At 53.1% G+C, this 26,318-nt stretch overlaps 1 protein-coding gene across 4 annotated transcripts in view; it reads right to left on the bottom strand.

Moving 5' to 3' along the window:
* FHIP1B (FHF complex subunit HOOK interacting protein 1B) overlaps positions 1–26,318 on the bottom strand; it is a 449,140-nt gene that overhangs the window by 291,938 nt on the left and 130,884 nt on the right. Inside the window, exon 1 of one of the 4 annotated variants that reach the window (XM_086933724.1) lies at positions 10,621–10,793. The exons of the other annotated variants lie outside the window; for them this stretch is intronic. The gene's annotated coding sequence lies outside the window, so the exon portion shown is untranslated. Of the gene's footprint in view, positions 1–10,620; positions 10,794–26,318 lie in introns of those variants that run through there. 4 annotated transcript variants of the gene reach the window in all.

Here is a 26,318-nt window from a genome sequence, read left to right as displayed (position 1 = left end):
TGAGGGTGAGGGGTTGAGAGTGAGGGTGAGGGTGAGTGAGGGTGAGGTGTTGAGGGTGAGTGAGGGTGAGGGGTTGAGGGTGAGTGAGGGTGAGGTGTTGAGGGTGAGAGGGTGAGGGTGAGTGAGGGTGAGAGGGTGAGGGTGAGTGAGGGTGAGTGAGTGAGGGTGAGTGAGTGAGGGTGAGGGTGAGTGAGGGTGAGTGAGGGTGAGTGAGGGTGAGTGAGGGTGGGTGAGGGTGGGTGAGGTGAGGTGTTGAGGGAGGGTGAGGGTGAGGCTGAGGGGTTGAGGTTGAGTGAGGGTGAGTGAGAGTGAGGGTGAGTGAGAGTGAGGGTGAGTGAGGGGTTGAGGGTGAGGGGTTGAGGGTGAGTGAGGGTGAGGGGTTGAGGGTGAGTGAGGGTGAGGTGTTGAGGGTGAGAGAGGGTGAGGGTGAGTGAGGGTGAGGGGTTGAGAGTGAGGGTGAGGTGTTGAGGGTGAGTGAGGGTGAGGGGTTGAGGGTGAGTGAGGGTGAGGTGTTGAGGGTGAGAGGGTGAGGGTGAGAGGGTGAGGGTGAGTGAGGGTGAGTGAGTGAGGGTGAGTGAGGGTGAGGGTGAGTGAGGGTGAGTGAGGGTGTGTGAGGGTGAGTGAGGGTGAGTGAGGGTGAGTGAGGGTGAGGGGTTGAGGGTGAGTGAGGGTGAGGGGTTGAGGGTGAGTGAGGGTGAGTGAGGGTGAGTGAGGGTGAGGGGTTGAGGGTGAGTGAGGGTGAGGGGTTGAGGGTGAGTGAGGGTGAGGGATTGAGGGTGAGGGGTTGAGGGTGAGGGGTTGAGGGTGAGGGGTTGAGGGTGAGGGGTTGAGGGTGAGGGAGGGTGAGGGGTTGAGGGTGGGTGAGGTGTTGAGGGTGAGTGAGGGTGAGGGTGGGTGAGGGGTTGAGAGTGAGTGAGGGTGAGTGAGGGTGAGGTGAGGTGTTGAGGGTGGGTGAGGGTGAGGGTGAGGCTGAGGGGTTGAGGTTGAGTGAGGGTGAGTGAGAGTGAGGGTGAGTGAGGGGTTGATGGTGAGGGGTTGAGGGTGAGTGAGGGTGAGGGGTTGAGGGTGAGTGAGGGTGAGGTGTTGAGGGTGAGAGAGGGTGAGAGTGAGTGAGGGTGAGGGGTTGAGGGTGAGTGAGGGTGAGGGGTTGAGGGTGAGGGGCTGAGGGTGAGTGAGGGTGAGGGGTTGAGGGTGAGTGAGGGTGAGTGAGGGTGAGGGGTTGAGGGTGAGTGAGGGTGAGGGGTTGAGGGTGAGTGAGGGTGAGAGGTTGAGGGTGAGTGAGGGTGAGGGGTTGAGGGTGATAGAGGATGAGTGAGAGTGAGGGTGAGTGAGGGGTTGAGGGTGGGGGGTTGAGGGTGAGTGAGGGTGAGGGGTTGAGGGTGAGTGAGGGTGAGGTGTTGAGGGTGAGGGTGGGTGAGCGTGAGGGTGAGCGTGAGTGAGGGTGAGGGGTTGAGGGTGAGTGAGGGTGAGGGGTTGAGGGTGAGTGAGGGTGAGGGGTTGAGGGTGAGTGAGGGTGAGGGGTTGAGGGTGAGTGAGGGTGAGGTGTTGAGGGTGAGTGAGGGTGAGGGTGGGTGAGCGTGAGGGAGGGGTTGAGGGTGAGGTGTTGAGGGTGAGTGAGGGTGTGGGTGAGGGGTTGAGGGTGAGGGGTTGAGGGTGAGTGAGGGTGAGTGAGGGTGAGGGGTTGAGGGTGAGTGAGGGTGAGGTGTTGAGGGTGAGTGAGGGTGAGGGTGAGGTGTTGAGGGTGAGTGAGGGTGGGTGAGTGAGGGTGAGGGGTTGAGGGTGAGTGAGGGTGAGGGTGAGTGAGGGTGAGGGTGAGTGAGGGTGAGGGGTTGAGGGTGAGGGGCTGAGGGTGAGTGAGGGTGAGGGGGTGGGTGAGGGGTTGAGGGTGAGTGAGGGTGAGAGGTTGAGGGTGAGGGGTTGAGGGTGATAGAGGATGAGTGAGAGTGAGGGTGAGTGAGGGGTTGAGGGTGAGGGGTTGAGGGTGAGTGAGGGTGAGGGGTTGAGGGTGAGTGAGGGTGAGGTGTTGAGGGTGAGGGTGGGTGAGCGTGAGGGTGAGCGTGGGGGTGAGTGAGGTGTTGAGGGTGAGGAGTTGAGTGAGGGTGAGGGGTTGAGGGTGAGGGGTTGAGGGTGAGTGAGGGTGACGGTGAGGTGGGTGAGGGTGAGTGAGGGTGAGTGAGGGTGAGTGAGGGTGAGTGAGGGTGAGGGGTTGAGGGTGAGTGAGGGTGAGGGTGAGTGAGGGTGAGGGTGGGTGAGCGTGAGGGTGGGTGAGCGTGAGGGAGGGGTTGAGGGTGAGGTGTTGAGGGTGAGTGAGGGTGTGGGTGAGGGGTTGAGGGTGAGGGGTTGAGGGTGAGTGAGGGTGGGTGAGGGGTTGAGGGTGAGTGAGGGTGAGGTGTTGAGGGTGAGGGTGAGGTGTTGAGGGTGAGTGAGGGTGGGTGAGGGGTTGAGGGTGAGTGAGGGTGAGGGTGAGGGGTTGAGGGTGAGGGGTTGAGGGTGAGTGAGGGTGAGGGTGAGGGGTTGAGGGTGAGGGGCTGAGGGTGAGGGGCTGAGGGTGAGTGAGGGTGAGGGGTTGAGGGTGAGTGAGGGTGAGGGGTTGAGGGTGAGTGAGGGTGAGAGGTTAAGGGTGAGGGGTTGAGGGTGAGTGAGGGTGAGGGGTTGAGGGTGAGTGAGGGTGAGGTGTTGAGGGTGAGGGTGGGTGAGCGTGAGGGTGAGCGTGGGGGTGAGTGAGGTGTTGAGGGTGAGGAGTTGAGGGTGAGTGAGGGTGAGGGGTTGAGGGTGAGTGAGGGGTTGAGGGTGAGTGAGGGGTTGAGGGGTTGAGGGTGAGTGAGGGTGAGGTGTTGAGGGTGAGTGAGGGTGAGGGTGGGTGAGCGTGAGGGAGGGGTTGAGGGTGAGGTGTTGAGGGTGAGTGAGGGTGTGGGTGAGGGGTTGAGGGTGAGTGAGGGTGAGGGGTTGAGGGTGAGTGAGGGTGTGACCATATCCATTCCAGACACTGATAATTAATTGGCGACAAAAGTTATTATTTGACGTGGCATATCTTAATTGCTAGGTTTTTTAATTACTAGTTGATGTTTAATTTTTGTAATCATTTTTTTAAGTATGCACCTCTTAAAAAATAAATAAAAATATTGCTTGTTATGTATTTCCATTTGTAGACCTAGAATAGTTATGGTGCATTGTATGTAGCTTTAAAAAATAAAAATGTAGACTGCTCAATGTATTTCCGTGAATAGATGCAGGTTGCCTCTTTCTGTCAAATAATATCCCTTGTTCAACTTACTATAGTGGCGCGGCATACTATGAAGCAGAGGAGGACTGACTGTCAGAGCCTTGCTCTTTCCTCTCTTGCCAACAGGGCTACTCCGACCACGAAAACCATAATTTGTGAAACATGGCCATTTGACTCGCAGCCCGGTCAGTGGAGGGGCTCCGCTTTCTGATCCATAGAGGCTGATGCGCAGTCACTTTCTTGAAGAGGAAATGGGGAATAAAAACTTTACTTTTGCAGTGATGTCGATGAACCTGGCTTGATGTCACACTGCTGCATTGTGCTGATTTTCTAAGTAAAAACATGCATAGTGAGGAGCACTAATACGGGTTTGAGATGGTGGAAGAGCTGCTTATCTCTTATGGAGATAGATTATCTGGGGGGAGGAAGGGCTCCTAATGGGAAGTGTAGACGGGGAGAAATTGAGAAAAAAAAGCTGAGCAGGGAGGGTGTTATTGCGGCTGTTTGCCCGAGGGGAGGAGAAATGCAGGCCTGAGGCAGAGCACACGCTGAGAAGCTTGTGGGAGGGGGGCTGGGCTGCCTTTGATCTGGTAATGCGAGGCAGGCAGGCAGGGGGCTGGTGGCATTGTGCACGCGCTTTTTAGGGCTTGCGCTTGCGCAATGACCTAAAAAGCACATGCACTTGAAGAAATCGCCAGTAGAATCGCCAGTGGTGGATCAACACTGGATAAGCCGTAATAGAGCTTCGCCAGCGATGCGCAGAAGCGCATCAGCAGGCGAGCCCTAAAAAGCAGTACATGGTGTAATGTAATAAGGGACCCCAAGGGAAGTCACACTGTCTGTTTGGTACACATGGAATGCAGCGTCCTCCAATCAATTAGTTGAGATACACAGATTGGTAATACAATCACGAGCATCATTCAATTAGGAGAGTGCCTTCGAGTGAAGAAATCCCGCCTCTGTTCGGTATGAGTCAGAGAAGTCTTTTCTATGAGTAGTTTGGTTGAAAAGTCCCTTGTTAGCCCTTTCACCTTTCTACCAGTGAGAAGCGGGCACTGTGATGAAACAAAGCACCCTAGAGAGGGTGATGGCTCAGCCTCCCATTAGCCGTGATATTAACGGTATATACAGCCCCTGAACAGCTGCAGGGCAGCACATCTGCAGAATGCTCTTCATATCAATATTTACAAAAAGGGGTGGTGAGGGACAGAGTCTCTGAATTGAGCAGAAAGCTCTCACCCAGTCAAAAGATCAGGGCTAGATCCAACACCGTTTTTTAGCTCACTGCACCATCCCAGTTTCAGAACCTGACTGTATGCAAATTAGTCTGTTCCTGTCCCAGTGCATGATGGGAACAGGACAAACCAAACTACAGAAGCCAATTCTTACACTGGGAAGGAAACAAGCTCCCGGGGACCGGTTTCTGGCATTACAGCCGGTGTGGCAGGGTATACTCAGACATGAGTCCCTTTCTCACTGCTCCATCAGGATTCAAGCAAGCCGGGCCGAAGAGGCTGAAATGCCAGAAACCGGTCCCCGGTAGCTTGTCTCCTTTCTGGTAAAGAATTGGCTTGGTAGTTTAGTCTGCCCTGTTCCCATGATGCACTGGGCCAGGGACAGACTGATTTGCATATGGCCAGGTTCTGAGCTGGGATGGGGCAGTGAGATAAATAACGGTGATGGATCAAGCCCTGATCTTTGGACTGGGTAAGAGTGGTCTGCTCAATTCAGACACTCTGTTCATCACCACCCCCTTTTGTAAATCGATTTTGGCCACTATAGGTGTGGCAGGGTATACTCAGACATGAGTCCCTTTCTCACTGCTCCATCAGGATTCAAGCAAGCCGGGCCGAAGAGGCTGAAATGCCAGAAACCGGTCCCCGGTAGCTTGTCTCCTTTCTGGTAAAGAATTGGCTTGGTAGTTTAGTCTGCCCTGTTCCCATGATGCACTGGGCCAGGGACAGACTGATTTGCATATGGCCAGGTTCTGAGCTGGGATGGGGCAGTGAGATAAATAACGGTGATGGATCAAGCCCTGATCTTTGGACTGGGTAAGAGTGGTCTGCTCAATTCAGACACTCTGTTCATCACCACCCCCTTTTGTAAATCGATTTTGGCCACTATAGGTGTGGCAGGGTATACTCAGACATGAGTCCCTTTCTCACTGCTCCATCAGGATTCAAGCAAGCCGGGCCGAAGAGGCTGAAATGCCAGAAACCGGTCCCCGGTAGCTTGTCTCCTTTCTGGTAAAGAATTGGCTTGGTAGTTTAGTCTGCCCTGTTCCCATGATGCACTGGGCCAGGGACAGACTGATTTGCATATGGCCAGGTTCTGAGCTGGGATGGGGCAGTGAGATAAATAACGGTGATGGATCAAGCCCTGATCTTTGGACTGGGTAAGAGTGGTCTGCTCAATTCAGACACTCTGTTCATCACCACCCCCTTTTGTAAATCGATTTTGGCCACTATAGGTGTGGCAGGGTATACTCAGACATGAGTCCCTTTCTCACTGCTCCATCAGGATTCAAGCAAGCCGGGCCGAAGAGGCTGAAATGCCAGAAACCGGTCCCCGGTAGCTTGTCTCCTTTCTGGTAAAGAATTGGCTTGGTAGTTTAGTCTGCCCTGTTCCCATGATGCACTGGGCCAGGGACAGACTGATTTGCATATGGCCAGGTTCTGAGCTGGGATGGGGCAGTGAGATAAATAACGGTGATGGATCAAGCCCTGATCTTTGGACTGGGTAAGAGTGGTCTGCTCAATTCAGACACTCTGTTCATCACCACCCCCTTTTGTAAATCGATTTTGGCCACTATAGGTGTGGCAGGGTATACTCAGACATGAGTCCCTTTCTCACTGCTCCATCAGGATTCAAGCAAGCCGGGCCGAAGAGGCTGAAATGCCAGAAACCGGTCCCCGGTAGCTTGTCTCCTTTCTGGTAAAGAATTGGCTTGGTAGTTTAGTCTGCCCTGTTCCCATGATGCACTGGGCCAGGGACAGACTGATTTGCATATGGCCAGGTTCTGAGCTGGGATGGGGCAGTGAGATAAATAACGGTGATGGATCAAGCCCTGATCTTTGGACTGGGTAAGAGTGGTCTGCTCAATTCAGACACTCTGTTCATCACCACCCCCTTTTGTAAATCGATTTTGGCCACTATAGGTGTGGCAGGGTATACTCAGACATGAGTCCCTTTCTCACTGCTCCATCAGGATTCAAGCAAGCCGGGCCGAAGAGGCTGAAATGCCAGAAACCGGTCCCCGGTAGCTTGTCTCCTTTCTGGTAAAGAATTGGCTTGGTAGTTTAGTCTGCCCTGTTCCCATGATGCACTGGGCCAGGGACAGACTGATTTGCATATGGCCAGGTTCTGAGCTGGGATGGGGCAGTGAGATAAATAACGGTGATGGATCAAGCCCTGATCTTTGGACTGGGTAAGAGTGGTCTGCTCAATTCAGACACTCTGTTCATCACCACCCCCTTTTGTAAATCGATTTTGGCCACTATAGGTGTGGCAGGGTATACTCAGACATGAGTCCCTTTCTCACTGCTCCATCAGGATTCAAGCAAGCCGGGCCGAAGAGGCTGAAATGCCAGAAACCGGTCCCCGGTAGCTTGTCTCCTTTCTGGTAAAGAATTGGCTTGGTAGTTTAGTCTGCCCTGTTCCCATGATGCACTGGGCCAGGGACAGACTGATTTGCATATGGCCAGGTTCTGAGCTGGGATGGGGCAGTGAGATAAATAACGGTGATGGATCAAGCCCTGATCTTTGGACTGGGTAAGAGTGGTCTGCTCAATTCAGACACTCTGTTCATCACCACCCCCTTTTGTAAATCGATTTTGGCCACTATAGGTGTGGCAGGGTATACTCAGACATGAGTCCCTTTCTCACTGCTCCATCAGGATTCAAGCAAGCCGGGCCGAAGAGGCTGAAATGCCAGAAACCGGTCCCCGGTAGCTTGTCTCCTTTCTGGTAAAGAATTGGCTTGGTAGTTTAGTCTGCCCTGTTCCCATGATGCACTGGGCCAGGGACAGACTGATTTGCATATGGCCAGGTTCTGAGCTGGGATGGGGCAGTGAGATAAATAACGGTGATGGATCAAGCCCTGATCTTTGGACTGGGTAAGAGTGGTCTGCTCAATTCAGACACTCTGTTCATCACCACCCCCTTTTGTAAATCGATTTTGGCCACTATAGGTGTGGCAGGGTATACTCAGACATGAGTCCCTTTCTCACTGCTCCATCAGGATTCAAGCAAGCCGGGCCGAAGAGGCTGAAATGCCAGAAACCGGTCCCCGGTAGCTTGTCTCCTTTCTGGTAAAGAATTGGCTTGGTAGTTTAGTCTGCCCTGTTCCCATGATGCACTGGGCCAGGGACAGACTGATTTGCATATGGCCAGGTTCTGAGCTGGGATGGGGCAGTGAGATAAATAACGGTGATGGATCAAGCCCTGATCTTTGGACTGGGTAAGAGTGGTCTGCTCAATTCAGACACTCTGTTCATCACCACCCCCTTTTGTAAATCGCTCTTCATATCAAGGCATCTTCAGTCTGTGTTATTTTCATAGCACGTGCATTTGTAAAGCGCACGTTCACCCAGAAGGGTATCTTCTTGCCGAATAACATGTTTATTGTTAACCAACTCGATGGTACTCGTTTTGTTGACCTCAGAAGGGTGAAAGGCTGAGTGGACCAGCATTAGGTCAAACACAGGCCGCCGCAGTGGACACATTAGTCCATAAAGCCACCTGACCCGGCCTACCTACCTACCTACCTTAGGGGTTTACAGAATTCTCATTCCTGGTGACCGACCACTTCCCATCCTAAAACAGAATCATGCACACACCTTCCGTTGCGACCCGCCGTTATACAAACTCCACATTTGATACAATGCTAACCCAGCTCCCTTCAAAGGCATACCTGGCACCTGGCGCCTCCCGCCACCCAAAAGAGCCTGCTTATACAAATAACACACCTGGCACCCTGTAACCCCCCTTTATCTCTTGAAAGGCAAATCCCTTCTTGATGTCTTGCCACTCACCCCCAGAAACCCCATATCTTTCAATCTGATCCTTTCACATCAGTTTCTATAGAACAAACAACCCTAACAATGCCTCTAGGCGCTGTCCGAACATCCCTGAGAGCCAACCTTCGCCAACCCTATGTGGAAGGTCGGGCCCTCTGTCTCCAGGAATAGCACCCCTCGGATCCCACTCCCCCTCCGCCTCGACCCCCCTCCACATTCAGACTCAAACTTGGCACCTTCCCACCGCAGCTTTACCGGAGACGCAGCCGGCACATGTGACAGCCACCCCAGGCCGGTGTGAGCCTGCAGCCTGCCGCTGCCACTCCCTCCTCTTCAGCTGCCTCTCACCTAGGACAGGTCTGGTCCACTTCCTCCACCCACTCACCTGCCTGTTAGAGATACCAGCCTGCTTCCTAGCCCAAGGTCTCCGGCGGCCTCTCTCATGCCGCGCCCCTCTACAACCCCCATCTCCCATCCCTGCCAGGGCTGCACGCTGCCTCAGACGAGGCCTCTTGCCAGCCTGTGACCTGACGGCCCGGCCCTTCATTCACTCAGAGAACGTGCTCTGCCCCCGAGTCTTACCCGCCTGGCAGGGTACCATCCGACCCACGCGCAGAACCTGCAGCTGGCCGACTGCTGCGTCTTGCAGAGCACACATCCTGCCCCAGCGTCACCTGCCTGGCATTAGTGCCAACCTGGAGCTTGCCCGCTCCATCTCCTGCTCTCAGGCGGTCCCTCGCAGAGAACATGCTCTGCCTCTCCCTTCCCATCTCTCCTGCATGGCTTGGGTACCAGCACCCCCGTCCGTTCTCCAGCTGTCCCTGGCAGAGGGCAGGCCGTGCCTCTCTACATCCCCTCAGTCTCACCTGCGTGGCAGTGGTGCCAGTCTAAAATCTGCTAGTATCAACTTCATCTCTCCAGCTTCCTCTCGCAGACCACACGCCCTGCCCTCCGCCCTACCACCATCTCGCCTGCCTAGCATAGGAGCGAGGTATCTGTCGCAAAGGACACCCCCTGGTCGTACCTGCCTGCAAAGGTGTCACTAACGTTTGCTAACAGCCCCTCTGGTCTGCAGCTGCCTCTCGCGGAGGACGTGCCCTGTGCCCCAGTCTCTGCGGCGTGACGGGGGTTGTATCAGTCCCTATCAGGGGAAATGCCCTGCCCCCCTCTATCCGTCCTACCAGCCCTTCCTGCCTGGCAGGGGTGGGATCTGCCGCAGGTGTAGCCACGTGTAAACCTGCAGTCTGCAGGCCACAGCTTCTCGTAAACGACATGACACACCCCCTCCACTCTCACCTGCCCGGCAGCAGTGCCAGCCAGACCCAGCTCCTGCTCTCCAGGTGCCTCTTGAACCCGTGCCCATAAACTCCCTCCAATCTCACTTGTCTGGCAAGGGTGCCAGTCTGCAGCATGCAAGTCCAACCCCATGCTATCGCTGCCTCTCAGAGGACATGCCCTCCCCTTAGCCTGCCAGTGCCACGCCTGCTCCCTAGCTGCCTCACCCAGGACATGGCGTGCCCTGCCTCCTCCTTACCTGCCTGGTAGGGGTGTCATCCCGTCTCCCAGATGCCATGGCCCTCCCCCTCACCTGTCTGGCAGGTGTGCCATCTGCCAGTCCCATCCCTACTCCCAGCTGCCTCTCGCAGAGGACATGCCACTCTCCCCCCTCTCACCTGTCTGGCAGGGGTACCAGCTGCAATCCCCTGCCACCAGATGCCATGCCCCCCTCACCTGTCTGGCAGGGGTGCCAACAGCCAGTCCGACCCCTAATCCCATCTGCCTCTCGCAGAGGACATGCCATGCCAACCCCTCCCTCTCCCCTGTCTGGCAGGGCTGTCAGCTGCCAGTCCCACCCCTCTCCCTCTCGCAGAGGGCATGCCACCCCATCCTCGCCCTCACCTGTCCCAAAGGGGTGCCAGTCCCATTCCTGCTCCCTCTCGCAGAGGAAAAGCCATGCTCCCTCGCTCTCACTTGTCTGGCAGCGGTGCCACCCCCTCTCACCTGTCTGGCAGGGGTGTCCCCCCTCGCTCTCGCTTTCACCTGTCTGGCAGGGGTGCCTCCCCCCTCGCTTTCACCTGTCTGGCAGGGGTGACCCCCCCCCCACCTCGCTCTCACCTGTCTGGCAGGGGTGCCCCCCTTCGCTTTCACCTGTCTGGCAGGGGTGCCCCCCTCGCTTTCACCTGTCTGGCAGGGGTGCCCCCCCCCCCCCCCCCAGCTCTCACCTGTCTGGCAGGGGTGACACCCGCCCCCCCTCGCTCTCACCTGTCTGGCAGCGGTGCAAGTCCCCCCCCCTCGCTCTCACTTGTCTGCCAGTGGTGCCATCCCCCCCTCGCTCTCACCTGTCTGCCAGTTGTGCCACCCCCCCCCCCTCGCTCTCACCTGTCTGCCAGTGGTGCCAGCGGTGCCAGTCTCAGTCTCACCCCCGTTTCCTCTCGCAGAGGACATGCTCAGCGAGGACAGCTCCAGCAGGATTCGCATGAGAGCACCGCCCTGATTGGCCCGCCCTACCGATGCTGTCCAATGCTAGCACGCGTTGCAGCCTCGCGGTCAGTGCCGTGCCCCGCAGCAACACAAAGCCGGAAGGAGGGGAGTCTGTCAGCGCTCCCCACCTATGCCCACACCTGGGAACCTCTGGCTGCTGCCCACACCCGGGCACCTCTGGCTGATGTCCACCTCTCCCCAGAACTGGGCACCTCAGCTGCTGCCCACCTCTACCCAGACCTGGACACCTCGGGCTGATGCCCATACCTGGGCATCTCCGGCTGCTACCCTCCTCTCCACACACCTGAGCACCTCTGGCTGCTGCTACCCACCTCTACACAGACCTGGGCACCTCGGGATGCTGCCCACCTCTGCCCACACCTGGGCACCTCGGGCTGCTGCTGCCCACCACTCCCGCACCTGGGCAACTCGGGCTGCTGCTGCCCACCTCTACCCAGACCTGGGCACCTCTGGCTGCTGCCCACCTCTGCCCACACCTGGGCACCTCTGGCTGCTGCCCACATCTCCCCAGACCTGGGCACCTTGGGCTGCTGCCAACCTCTCCCCACACCTGGGCACCTCGGGCTGCTGCTGCCCACCACTCCCGCACCTGGGCAACTCGGGCTGCTGCTGCCCACCTCTACCCAGACCTGGGCACCTCTGGCTGCTGCCCACCTCTGCCCACACCTGGACACCTCTGGCTGCTGCCCACATCTCCCCAGACCTGGGCACCTTGGGCTGCTGCCAACCTCTCCCCACACCTGGGCACCTCGGGCTGCTCCCCACCTCTGCCCACACCTGGGCACCCCTGGCTGCTGCCCACCTCTACCCAGACCTGGACACCTCGGGCTGATGCCCATACATGGGCACCTCCGGCTGCTACCCTCCTCTACACACACCTGAGCACCTCTGGCTGCTGCTGCCCACCTCTACCCAGACCTGGGCACCTTGGGCTGCTGCCAACCTCTCCCCACGCCTGGGTACTTCGGGCTGCTGCCCACCTCTCCCCAGACCTGGGCACCTCAGCTGCTGCCCACCTCTGCCCACACCTGGGCACCCCTGGCTGCTGCCCACCTCTACCCAGACCTGGACACCTCGGGCTGATGCCCATACCTGGGCACCTCCGACTGCTACCCTCCTCTCCTCACACCTGAGCACCTCTGGCTGCTGCTGCCCACCTCTCCCCGCACCGGGGCACCTCGGGCTGCTGCTGCCCACCTCTACCCAGACCTGGGTACCTCGTGCTGCTGCCAACCTCTCCCCACACCTGGGCATCTTGTGCTGCTGCCCACCTCTTCCCACACTTGGGCACCTCTGGCTGATGCCCAACTCTCCACACATCTGGGAGGTGCTGGGCGCGCACCTTTGATTGCTGCCCAAACCTGGGCACCTCTGGATGCTGCCTACCTCTCCCCACACTTGGGCACCTCTGGATGCCGCCCACCTCTCCCCATACATGGGCACCTCGGGCTGCACCCCACACCTGGGCACCTCTGGCTTCTGCCCACCTCTCCACACACCTGGGAACCTCGGGCTGCTGTTGCCCACCTCTCCCCACGCCAGGGCACCTCTGGCTGATGCCCACCTCTACCCACACCTAGGCACCTCCGGCTGCTACCCACCTCTACCCATACCTGGGCACCTCCAGCTGCTAGCCTCCTCTCCTCACACCTGAGCACCTCTGGCTGCTGCCCACCTCTCGCCCACACCTGGGCACTGCAGAGCGAGCAAGCCTAGTTGTACATGTAGCCATCTCCATGTGGGCAGATATCTGGACATCGCAAGGCAAGCCCCTCTGGCTGATCACCTGTCGCCACACCGAGAACCGCAAGCTGCACCTCTGGCTGTATGTAGGCATCACCTATGGGCACTACCCGGGCACCGCAGAGAGTACCTCTAGTTGTATGTAACCATCTCCAAGGGCGACACCTGGGCACAACATGTTGATGTATTCCCTCTGTTGGAGGATAATTCATTAGATATGCTGTTCCTTACTGAGCATGGCTTGATCCCTTTTCTGACCCCATTGTCTCCTTCGCCATCCCTGCAGGCTGTAAGATCGCAAGAGCCTACAGCCAGGGGGGAAGAGGGGGCGGTGTGGCCATTATATATAAAAATATTTGGGAGCTTCGCTTGGGGGACACCACCGTATGGCAGGCTGCGAGGTGCTTGATTTTAGCATCCGTTTCTCAGCCCACTTTACCCTGGGAGCCTCTTTGATCTATAGGCCCCCGGGTCCTGCGGGTCCATTTCTCCTGAACTGTGGAGACGCCATCGTCTCTAGGGCAGTTAGGTTCTCGCACTATATGATTCTGGGGGATTTCAATATCCATCTGGACCGACCTGATACTAGGGAGGTGATTGACCTGCTGGACATATTACAAATGGCCCAACTCAGCCAGCATGTCCGCCTTCCTACTCATCAGGCCGGCCACATACTGGACCCGATTTGCTCCAATTTCCCTATCTCTATAAGGGATCCTTGCCCAGTGGCTTGGTCCGGCCATTTTATATCTTATTTTTCTTGGACAGTGTCTAGCGCAGCAGTACAGGTGCGCTCTTACCAGAAGCAAGCCTTCGGGAAAATTGACCCTCTGGAATTCAAACAGGATTTGGAGCACTTTAGGCCCGTTCTGTCAGGTGAATTGGAGGAGTGTATGTCAGGGTTCACTGGCTGGGTGGCGAGGGCGGTTGATTCTGTAGCCTCTCTTCAGCCCGTCAGACCCGCTAGAGATGCACCCTCTAAACCTTGGTTCAATTAGACTCTTAAAGTTGCTAAGCATGACTGCAAGGTTCTGGAGCGAGCCTGGCACAGGAGTGGCTATTGCCCCATAGCCAAGAGGAAGCTTAGAGCAATGCAAAAAAACTACTATGAGGCCATCACCATATCCAAAGGCCAATTTTTTACAGCTCGCATTGATTCTGCCAGGAAAAACGCCAAAGAAATATTTTCCATTGTGCAGAATTTCATGGAATCACACTCGCTTGAGCCTGTGGTGACGTCTTCTCTCGCATGGTGTAATACGCTCTCTTACAGTTTCAGAGACAAAATTCAGGCAATCCAGGCTACATTTCCTTCTGGCAATGGCAGCCGTGTAGGGCCTTTGGCGGTGCAACCTACCGCCTCCACCTGTTCTCTGCCAGCATTTAGTGCAGTCGACCCCCTGGAATCTCTTAAAATCCTCAGGGGGCTTAAGTCCGGCTCACCCTCGGACACCTGCCCGGCCAGGCTTTTGGCAGCGGTGGCAGAGAGTGTGCATATAGAGGTGAACTGCATTGTTAATCTGTCTCTCCAGACAGCGGCGGTTCCTCAGGGGTGGAAGCAGGCGAAGGCCTTGCCTCTTCTTAAAAAATCTTATCTAGATCCCTTTAATCCAGGGAATTACCGGCCCATCTCCCTCCTCCCGGCTATTGCCAAAATCTGTGAGAAGGTGGTCAATAAACAACTCACAGAATATGTTGAGTCTGAGGCAATTTTGCACCCAGCTCAATCAGGGTTCCGGGCCTCCCACAGCACTGAGACCGTTTTAGTTGAGGTGGTTGAGGGTATCCGGGAGTGCCTCGACGCCGGCGGGAGGGCAGCATTAATTTTGCTGGACCTCTCGGCTGCGTTTGATACGGTTCCACATGCTCTTCTCTTGGCCCGTCTTGCAGAGATTGTCGTATCGGGAGCCGTTTGGGGTTGGCTTAGGTCTTTCCTGGAGGAGCGGGTCGAGCAGATTTGGCTCCCTCCTTGCTCCTCCTTCCCTCAGCTGGTTAGTACTGTCCCGCAGGGCTCTTCCCTTAGTCCGCTCCTCTAACATTTATGTTACGCCATTGATATATCTGGCAGAGGAACTCGGGGCTAAGGTGCTGGCCTATGCGGATGACCCGCAGCTGTTGTTTACCTGGGACAAAACATCTTATTCCGTCTCAGCGCCGCAACTGTGCTTAGTTTCCATCTTTAAATGGCTGGCCGATGCACAACTCAAGTGCAATGAACAAAAATCAGAGAGTTTGCTCTATGGAAAGTTTATCGCTGACTTTCGTGAGCAGCTGTGGCCTCCCAATTCTCCTCCTTCCCTCTCTTCGGGACAGCCCGCTAAAAACCTGGGCGTGTGGTTTGATGAGAGTCTCTCTTTTACGACACATGCTAAGAAACTGGCCGGATGCTGTTTCGGCCTCCTCAAGACTCTGAGGAATTTATTACCACTCCTCCCGCAAGCAGCTAGAGAAACTGTCACATGTGCTCTGATTCTATCACGCTTGGATTATGCCAATGCTCTCTATGCTGGCGCCCCTGGCTACCCGTTTAAAAAACTCCAGGTGGTCCAAAACGCAGTGGCCAGATTGTTATTGGGCATTTCGACATTTTTAAATCTTTGGTGTTGGCCCACCGCACTCTCCATGGTCAAGGCCCCCTTTATCTTCAGAGACGCTTTTCTTTTTACCTTCCTTTGCGTGCGCTTCGATCTATGTCCTTGCACTTGGCTCGGGTGTGTGCTTCAAGCTCCAGAGGTGGGTGGTAGCTCTTTTGTGGTGAAGGCAAGTGCAGCCTGGAATGCCCTCCCGCTTGCTTTGCGGTCCATTCGGGACCCAGCTGTGTTCAAAAGGAAACTCAAGACTCACTTCTTTGTTTGATTGCTCCTTCCGGTTCTCCTCTGGCACCCCGCCGGGACACTCACGAGTATTCGAGCGCGTTACAAATGGATATAACATAACATAACAACGCGACATGCTCACCTCCGGATGTATGAAAACATGTCCAGACCCCAATCAATCAAACAATCAGGGGAATTGTAAGCGTGCTACTCACCTCACCTGTGAGGGTCTCAAGGTGCTGGAGGGAGATCAGCAGTTCCGTTCAACCAAAAAGCCAGGTCTTTAGAGCCTTCCTGAAAGTGTTCAGGGACGGGGCACGTCTGATGTCGATCGAGAGCTCGTTCCAGGCCTTGGCCGCGAAGTGGGAGAAGGATCTTTCCCCTGCTTTGGCTCTGTAGACGCGTGGGGTTTCGGCAAGGACGAGGTAGGCGGATCGGAGGTTCCTTTTGGATGCGTTGGCTACCGAGGAGTAGTCTGGCGCCAGTGTTTGGAATCATCTGGAGCTTGAGGAGTAGACTTGTTTATGCCGGCGTAGAGGGTGTTTCTGTAGTCCAGCCTGCTAGTGACGAGTGCTTGGGTGACTGTCTTTCTGGACTCAAGGGGAATCCCCTTGATGGTCAGACGGTGGATGCAGTGGGTGTTGAAGTAGCTGGAGGCGACAGCGTTGACCTAAAGGCTCATGGAGAGGGAGGAGTAGAGTATGATGCAGTGGTTTCTAGCGCGGTCCGTGGGGGTAAGGGGGTGGGTGCTGAGGGCGGTAGGCCACCAGGTTGTTCCATGCGATGGGTTGATTTTGAGGATGAGGACTTCGGTTTGTCTCAGAGTTGAGCTTTAGGCAGCTGTTACTCATCCAGGTTGCAACGTCCTGCATTCCTGCCTGGAAGTGGAGTCTGGTGTTGACGGGTCCTTAGTGGGGGAGAGGATGAGCTGTGTGTCGTCCGCTTACAATACAATATTGATGCCGTGCTGACAGACTAAGGCGGCGAGGGGAGCCATGTGGATGTTGATGAGGGTTGGGTTGAGCGATGATCCTTGTGGGACTCCGCAGTTGATTCCCGTGGGTTCGGAGAGGAAGGGTGCCAGTCTGATCCTTTGGCTTCTGCCAGTGAGGAACAACCGGATCCAGTCGAGGACAGCTCCTTGTATTCCGGCGCTGTGTAGTCTGGCTGTGAGAGTGCAGTGGGAGATTGTGTGGAATGCATCTTACAGGTCGAGTAGAATCAGGGATCTGTTGTGGCCTTGGTCTAGGAGGGTATGGATGTCCTCTGTGGCGGCGAGTAGGGTGGTCTCAGTGCTGTGGTTGCTGTGGAACTCAGACTGGCAAAGGTCGAGGATAGCATTGTCTTTGATGAACCTTGTTAGTTCGGCGTTTACAGTCTTCTCCGCGACTTCCGCTGCAAAGGGGAGGAGCGAGATGGCCCGGTAGTTCTTCAGGTCCGTCGGGTCTGCTGAGGGTTCTTGAGCAGGGGGCTGACTTCTGCGCGTTTCCTGTCATCGGGAAAGGTGCCGGTCACAAAGGTGTTGATGGTGCGTTGTAGTTTGTGTGCGATGGTGGTGGTGGCTCTGTGGTAGATGTATGTTGGGCAGGGCAGCGCAGCTGGGTGCCGCACTGTGCCCCCTTGGCCGTGTGTAACCATCTCCGACAGCTGGACACCGCACTGTGCCCCCTTGGCTGTATGTAGAGATCTCTAGAGGGCGCGGAAGGGGTGATTCACCCAACTCCGATGACCCATGCGCACACCAACCAGAAACTACTAAAAGTTCACCACACTTCCCGGGGGCAGCACCCATGCGCTTCCCTCCACGGGTCACTAGGTACCACGGAAAACATCACACACTTCAGTGAAGCAGAGAACTTTGAGTACAAAACTAATGCGACATAGCACACACCTTAAGCCATCCGCGATAAACGGCCCGTGCTAACATGAGTGGCTTCCAGGCACTCCTTGGATTTCAGTACAAGGAATGCTGGGATTCCTAGTTTCACTGCTCCCATCAGAGGTATGGTCCTACAAGTCCCAAGCCAACATGCCTTGCGCTGACAGATGAAAATCAGCACCGGCTAAACCCACCTTTGTTAATATGGGATACTGTGCCCTCAAAGGTCATCGACCAAGGCCCAAACCAAGGTTCCATTGGTGCCAAAGGGACCTTCTGAACAGCAACTGTACCTACAATCAGACACACTAACCAGCAGGCACAGATGCGCGTTGAGGTCTGACACATGTCTAGCATTGCCTGCTTCGTGCCAGATTATCCTCTAATTATGTATATTAGTTATTTTAGATTTATCTCATGCAAGTGTCCCTAAAGTTATGGATCTGTGCCTCACAGACCTACGCTGGACACAACATTAGGGCCCCTTTCCCATACTGGATTCAAAAGGGATCGGAAGCAGAAGAAACGCCCCCACTCTCAAACAACAGCACACAACAAACACACTGAAAGATGGTTCTAACCAAGTGATTACTGAGCCTTCCGCTTTCTATGCACCCTATTTTAAATCAAACAGGACTTTTTTTGTCAGACCAAACTGCAACAGATAGAAATCAGGAAAAGCTGTGGTATTGTCGAGACCGGCTCTGTGTTCAGGGCATGGGGACCAATAACAGAATTGCTCCTACAGAAATGTCAAAATGAATTAAATTCTTCAGTCCAGTTAAGGGCAGTGCTTCATAGCAGACAAGAATGGATCCGGACGGTTGGCAGCATGTGGTGAAACTGGACAAGAAAGGACCAGACTCAGCTAGCAGCGAGTGGTGAAACTGGACAAGAATGGCTCAGGGGCTGCCGGCAGCATGTGGTGAAAGTGGACAAGAATTGATATGGGGCTGCCGGCAGCATGTGATGAAACTGGACAAGAATGGAACAGGCTCAGCCAGCAGTGAGTGATTAAACTGGACAAGAATGGATCTGGGACGGTCGGCAGCATGTGGTGAAACTGGACAAGAATGGATATGGGCGGTTGGGAGCATGTGGTGAAACTGGACAGGAATGGATATGGGCGGTTGGGAGCATGTGATGAAACTGGACAGGAATGGATATGTGGCAGTTGGGAGCATGTGGTGAAACTGGACAAGAATGGACATGGGGCAGCCAACAGCTTGTGGTGAAACTGGACAAGAATGGACCAGGGGAAGCCAGCAGCATGTGGAGGAACTGGATAAGAATGAAACAGGTGCAGCCAGAAGCATGTGGTGAAACTGGACATGGGGTGGTTGGAAGCATGTGGTGAAACTGGACAAGAATGGATATGGGGCAGCCGGCAGCATGTGGTGAAACTGGACAATAATGGACCAGGCTCAGCCAGCAGCAAGTGGTGAAACTGGACAATAATGGACCAGGGGCAGCCAACAGCGTGTGGTGAAACTGGACAAGAATGGACCAGGGGAAGCCAGCAGCATGTAGAGGAACTGGATAAGGATGGATCAGAGGCAGCCGGCAGCATATGGTGAAACTGGACAAGAATGGATTAGGGGCAGCCGGCAGCATGTGGTGAAACTGGACAATAATGGACCAGGCTCAGCCAGCAGCGAGTGGTGAAACTGGACAATAATGGACCAGGCTCAGCCAGCAGCGAGTGGTGAAACTGGACATGAATGGATCATGGACGGTTGGGAGCATGTGGGGAAACTGGAAAAGAATGGACCTGGGGCAGCTGGCAGCATGTGGTGAAACTGGACAACAATGGACCAGGGGCAGCAGGCAGGATGTGGGGAAACTGGACAACAATGGACCAGGGGCAGCCGGCAGCATGTGGGGAAACTGGACAACAATGGACCAGGGGCAGCAGGCAGGATGTGGGGAAACTGGACAACAATGGACATGGGGCAGCAGGCAGGATGTGGGGAAACTACACAACAATGGACCAGGGGCAGAAGGCAGCATGTGGGGAAACTGGACAAGACTGGACATAGGGCAGCCGGCAGCATGTCCTGTGGCGTTCATCTCCAATCACACAAATGCCACGTTCCACACCTCATGCAAATCCTCCATAATTAAGCCTCAGCTACATCTGGGCACCGCAGTTAAGTTACACTTTTGATGCCGTTTTAACCTCTCTCTGGGATGTTCAAACATTTATAATCTTTAACATGCATTGTGTAGGGGGTAGTAAGTGAAAAGTATATCAAAATACAGATTCTAGATCTTGCGTAAGTAAACATGTTTCGCCCTGCGTTTAATTGCACTATCAAGCACTTGCCTGCGACTAGATTTAAGAATTTAATTCAGGTCGACATTCCTGTAGGGAGGTACTGGAGAAAGGTTGCACTCTGGCTGAGCATATTTTGGGGCAGATGTTTTTGCGCTCTATGATTTCTCATGAAACTATGAAGATGTAGCCTTGTATTTCTACGCAGCGCGCAGCCAACACCAGATGTGGACACACGACACACCCATCACTAAAGCTCCTAGATTGGAGGTACCAAATTCTGACTCAGATCCTTCAAGACCCACTCACTGTCCTCAATCAACAATGTATGCACTTGTTTCGGAGCCCAGTTTTCACGGCTCATTAGAAGCCCAGTCGCAGCCCATGGCGTAAACATAACTGATTGATGGAACAGAAAAATGGCCAAGCTGCAGGCAGCGAGGCCGACACGAACTAGCTGCAACAGAGCAAGAAGCCATAAAGTCACAGGCTTGCAGCTGACATGCTGGCAAGAGTTATAGGATGTGCCTTATCTGCGATATGGGTCAGACAGTGATGGCCCCCGCCCTGGGCGACGGATACATGGTTTCCTTTTCCTCTGGAGGCTTCACCCAGAAAGGCATTAACTGGTAGCACAGGATTTCCTGGATACAAATGCTCTACCCCGAAACCCTCCAACAAGTTTAGCGAGGGCATTGACCATTTGCAGACCCCAATCAGGGGTCACAGGGAAGACTACTGGGTCTAAACTCTCAGGCTTGAGGTCATTTGCTTCGGATGTCCCTGGATCCATCCGCCTGTGGCTCTGCAAACTGGGCAAACCCTTTCAGCAACTGAGTCTGTGGGAGCGATGATGAGCAGTAACAGGCTTCTCAGGGAGGTAGTGTGCGTTGTTCAAGCTCAGAATACAACCATCACCGAGCACCACAATAATGGACTGTCCAATCCAGTGCTCGACTCTGTGGTAACAATGGTGAGCAGTCACAGCCTTCTCATGGAGGTAGTAAGTGGGTGCCTACGGTCAGAACGTAACAGTCGCACAGCAGTACAATAACCGACTGTCCAACCCAGTGGTTTACTTTAAAAAAGAAAAAAGTAGTTTATTACACACCAAAACGGACCACGAAACCAGTAATCATGAGAAGGCACAAGTAAGTTAACGAGGTAGTGGGCTGGCTGCACATCGATTTGCTATCCTATTCCTCCCCTCCTGGGTTCCTCCGGACTTCTGTTCTTGGTGGTTGTTCACTTCTGGCAGGAATCGCTATGGTGGAATGAATAAAGGCTTGGGTGCAGAATAACCCCCTCTGGTGCACTCTATATGCCTAGTTTATCACATTGCAAAGAGAGTCTCTGTATTTTCACTTTTGTGCATGCCAGGAAGCTTATGGCTTCGGCCAGCAGCCAGTTGGCAGCAGTGCAGAGCCTCCCTCCTACTTCTGGGAGAGAGTGCACTCTTTAGGTCAGACAACAGCATCTTAACCTAAGTAATGTCTCTGTCCAGGACGGCGTTGGAAGCCAACGGTAGAGGCCCCATAGGGTTGAAGATTCAGGTAGCCTTGAATCACAGAAGCCCAATGGGGGCAGATCACACCACAGTTGCACTACTGCCTGCAATTGGGTGGTAGACTTTCACTGGAACCCCGCTTCAGGGTACCAAGTCATGGTGTAACAGCACAGGGTAGCCACAACAGTCTCTAGGTCACAGTGGCAGTAAATGTACCATGGTCACAGTAGCACAGAATACGCCACAGTTCTGCTTGTTTGCGCCACAGCAGCCAAATTCAGCCACGGTCACAGTTCTTGGTATAGCAGCACTAAGCAGCAGCGATTACACAGTTCCTGCCTGGAACGTCAACCAGGAGATTCTGATACCCGCCCACTCCTGGGCAACGCAGATTGCTCTCCTCCATCTTCCTGTCATTTACAGGTCCCTCCAGGACAAGGGTCACATGGATTCTGGCTCTTCCTTGAAAGTAACACCTCCTGCAAGGTTGGCAGGCTCCTTTCCTCTCTCAGCAGGCCGGTTGGCTTCTAGACATCTCACGTCCGATAAGCATCTTCTTTCAGCAAGGCAAGATTAGAGGGGATATGTTCTCATCCCTAATAAACTGGCTGTCAGGCAGACACCAGCCTGGCTGCAAAGAAGTAGTCAGAGTACTCTGCAGAGAACTTCCTTCCTTGGTCAAAGAGAACATTTACCACAAGTAGGTCAGTCAGTCACACTTTTATACAGTAAAAGCAGACAAGAGATTTGGACCTATTGTCTGAGCTTTTAGAACAATGTTTTGGGGTTTCAAGTGTCCTTCCAAGCTGCTCGCTAGACCTTTTTGTAGAGCGATATTCCTCACAGCAGGATAATCTCCATCCACAACAGAGGCACAAACAGTAGTGACCTTTCTGCACCAAGCTGTCATCAACCTGAAGACTGATAGGGGAAAGCTCAAGTCTGGCCTAACCTAAGGGGTACCTTTCACTATAAACAATAGAGGCTGCAGTCCCACCCATAACCCCTTCCGTGCTCCCGACCAACTCACACCCTCCCCAGTGCTGCGCACAACCAACGGCCGACGCAGCCCCGCCCACCTAATAAAACGTCCGTACCGCAGCAGAAAAACCGCCGCGGTTAAGGAGCCTTGTCCCCCTCTCTCCCCACTTCAGTTTCTTGGTCTGCTCCCTCCAACTTCAGGAATGTCAGAAATACATTTCCACTCTGGGAAAACAACCTCTTGTGCATAATGCCAGGCTATGGGCATCCAAAATGTATCTCACGGGCCCCTATGACTCTTGCTCACTTCTACCCACAGTATATGTACCATGCGGGCCACAAAACAGACGACATACAGTTGGAATGTTCGCACTAGCATACAGATGTGGATGTTTACACGAGTGGGCCAGTAGGCATCTATTCCAGTGACACAGATGAAAAATGTCTGCTGACAAATATGGAATCCAAAAAACAAGGTATATTGTGCCACCACCGCTCTGTGTGCCAAAACAATGACAGGGAAGTAGTCCACAATCAGTGAAATAAGAGCACAATAAGTGCACCCCCTCCAGGTCAGGGACAGGTTCAGGACCTCACTCGTGCCAAGGGGCAGGCTTAAGCCTCTAGACACATATACGATTAGTGTGAGGCTAGGACCACATACCAAAAGCCAAATATATCAGATACATGCAGTCAGGAAGTCAGTGCATGGGAACACAACTGTACACCAGGTAGGCGACATTCCCGCCCCAAAAGCCATGAACATCTGCATAGTTTCTGGATATAGTTGAAACATTACAGGATTGGGGACTTCTCCACAGGAGCACAACCCACCCTCAGAGGGTGCTAAATATTCTGCATATAAAAGGGGCACACTTACTGTGAATTAAACATAAGGACTTCTCTTAGTGTAGCTAAAGCCGGTTCCTTATCCAATGCCTCTTGGCTCCTTTCTGCCACTAATAGACCACGGACAGCACATATCGAGCTAGGCCTTCAGGAGAGTTGCACTGGGACTATGGTGAAGACATCCATCCATTCTGATGAGTCAACTTCCCTCACTCTTAGAAAATAGAGGCAAGGGCACTCTAGAAAAATAGGAAAGCCATTATGAAGAAATACATTATGAAGTAAATAGAATGGAGATTTGATATTTTGAGTAACACTGAAGAAAAATTAATTAAAGGTAAGAAAGGGTTTTTTTCCCTCATCAATGATTTTGATGCTGCATAGCTTTTACCATTCGATATTTCAGGACAAGAGTTTCTGAATTAACAAGATCAGAGCTCTTTGAATTATTAGGGTTGAGGCCAGTAAAAGGCTCGGTTTCAGGCTAGAAATGGGGATTGGAGTCATTGTTCAATTTAGGTTAGGTTAAGGGTTATACCTATATTTAGGATTATGATTAGATTGGGCTCTCGAAAAGTGCTAGGTTTAGAGCTTGGTCAGTTTGAGGGTAGAGATGTGTTTAAGGCCAGTGGACATAATCAGGGAATGTGTCTGGGTTATGGTAATATAATGACTTTTCTTCATTATGGCATCCTTCATAATAGCTTCTTCAGAATTGCAGGAACATTTATTTTTATAAACAATGCATTCCTTCATGTTTGCATTTTTATCACACAACTCCATAATTAAAATAGGTATCACCCCAGCAGGTAGGCCTTGCAGGTTCTAAAACAGAAGGGCTGGGGCGTGCAGGAATATCCCCTCTGTTGCCCAAAAGGATGACGGGCAATGGATATAGGTTTTAGAGAATTCAAATGAACCTTGTGGGCAGACCCGTTTCAGTTGTTCCTAATATTTAGGATTACGCATGGATAGGATACATTTTCTCCACATTAGCAGGCACAATGTAGAAAAAAACATCAAAGTTTAATCAATTCGCAGAGAAATATGGGGAAAAATCTTAGCTTTCCTACAACTTATAAGAGCATACTCGGATTTTATTTGAGCTCTTGTGTACCCAGGCCAAGGCTGCAAATCTATGGGAAAACAGAAAATAGAACTGAGACTAGATACTTGACTCTGTCCCAAGTCAGCCGTGAGTAGCTCATCCACTCTTGTTTTGTTCTTGGCTTTCTGATACTTAAAGTTGAGCTTTTGCAATTCTAGTTTCAGGACTACAGACCTGGCTGAGCTATGCACACAGGGCATCCTGGACTATCTGTTCAGTAATCTCGGAAGGCTAATAAACTGCAGCCTTTCCTAGAGTGCTCCAACAAAGAGGAACAGCCCATGAAACCATGTCCTGTGTGCATGGGAGTCGCCTTTTTGAGCATTTTTATAAAAATATGTAGAACAAAAATATCTTTAATGCCTCTCTGTGAATGGATTCATCCTATACCTCAAAATATTAGCTAGTCTGCAAACCTCAGCGTACCTGCTCATGCTTCTCAAATCCTTCTCTGTGAAACTGAAGAGACCCTTCATCCCAGACCTGCAGAGTACCTGTTCTAACTCCATCAAAACCTTCTCTGTGATACTGATGAGACGCGTCATCCTAGGCCAGGAGCGAACCCGCTCATACTCTTTCAAATCCTTCTCTGTGATACGGATGATGAGACCCATCATCCTAGGCCTGGAGCGTACCTGCTCATGCTCTACCAATACCTTCTCAGTGATACTGATGAGACCGGACATCCCAGGCCTACAGCGTATCTGCTCATGCTCTATGAAATCCTTCTCTGTGATACTGATGATGAGACCCTTCATCCCAGGCCTGGTGTGCACCTGTTCACGCTCTCTCAAATCCTTCTCTGTGATACTGAGACCCTTCATCCCAGGCCTGCAGCGTACCTGTTCACGCTCTCTCAAATCCTTCTCTGTGATACTGAGATCCTTCATCCCAGGCTTGCAGCGTACCTGCTCACGCTCTCTCAAATCCTTCTCTGTGATACTGATGATGAGACCCCGTCACCCGAGGCCTGGAGCGTACCTGCTCATGCTCTATCAGATCCTTCTCTGTGATACTGATGATGAGACCCCGTCACCCGAGGCCTGGAGCGTACCTGCTCATGCTCTATCAGATCCTTCTCTGTGATACTGATGATGAGACCCCGTCACCCGAGGCCTGGAGCATACCTGCTCATGCTCTCTCAGTGATGCTGATGACGAGGCCCGTCATCCCAGGCCTGCAGCATTTCTGCTCACACTCAATCAAAACCTTCTCTTTGATAGTGATGATGAGACCGGTCATCCCAAACCTGGAGCGTACCTGTTCACGCTCTCTCAAATCCTTCTGTGTGATACTGAGGAGACGCGTCATCCCAGGTCTGCTTAAGGATCAGATCCCTCACTAATACGACGTGACTGGATAGGATTCCTCCTCTCTCTCGTCTAGATGGGACACATTGATATAGAGTGCACCTAAGATCTTGAGCAGCTACTGACAGCCGAGAGTGAGCAGCAGAAGAAAAAACACTAATGTACAATGCAAGACCAAGACTGCTCTAAGTAGTGTGATATTTTGCGGTTAATATGAAGACTGGCATTTTGTGCCCTCTTTTTCAGTTTCTCAGCGTTATCATTAAATAGACAACATAGTAGCTGGCGGAGGAAATGGTGGTCTAAGCAAGGAACCGGACCTTTGAGTTTACACATTTGCCCATTGCCCACAACTTCTGATACAACTTGACAACTCGAGCCTAGCTCAGGAACGAGTTCAAGATATATTACTGTTTACCTTAAAGTGGATGTCGGCCAACTCGCTTAAGATTAATCCTGATAAGACAGAAGTCCTGACTGTCCCCCTCTAAAACAGCCCATGGTGTGAGCTTTTTTGGCCACGGGAGCTGGGGCCTGCCCCCTCCCCAGTCCCCGTGGTGAAAAGTCTAGGCATAAAAACAGACTCTGATCTCACCATGGCCAAGCAAGTTACATCAGTTGGGGGGACATGCACTGGCCTCCTGAGGCAATTACGTAAACTTGTGCCCCTCCTGTCTACGACCTCATTGCAGACGATTGGGTCTGCTACCATTATCTCAAGGTTGGATTATTGCAATACCCTGTATACTCTTCTCCCGCCTTCAGGTCTTGCAAAACCAGGCGGCCAAACTGGTCTGTAATAAAGGTAAGCGAGACTCAGCATCAGAATGCCTAAAGAAACTTCATTGGCTACCGATGCGCCAGAGAGCTGCCTTTAAACTATTAAGTCACACGCACAGAGCTCTTCATAAAACTGGCCCCACAATTCTCCAAGGGAGAGTTGATTTCTACGTTCCCAACAGGAATCTACGATCAAATCAATTAGCTCTGGCCAAACCTAAACATATTTACAAAGTCAGAACAGGTGGCCGTGCTTTTTCCTACCTGGCAGCCAGAAGATGAAATGACCTACCTTCTGACCTTAGACACACCACAAACTATCTTCAG

The sequence above is a fragment of the Lissotriton vulgaris genome, chromosome 8 (assembly GCF_964263255.1).
Source record: "Lissotriton vulgaris chromosome 8, aLisVul1.2, whole genome shotgun sequence".
NCBI lineage: Eukaryota > Metazoa > Chordata > Amphibia > Caudata > Salamandridae > Lissotriton > Lissotriton vulgaris.
Note: the sequence above shows the minus strand (reverse complement) of the source record. Positions and strands in the feature narration are given on the sequence as shown.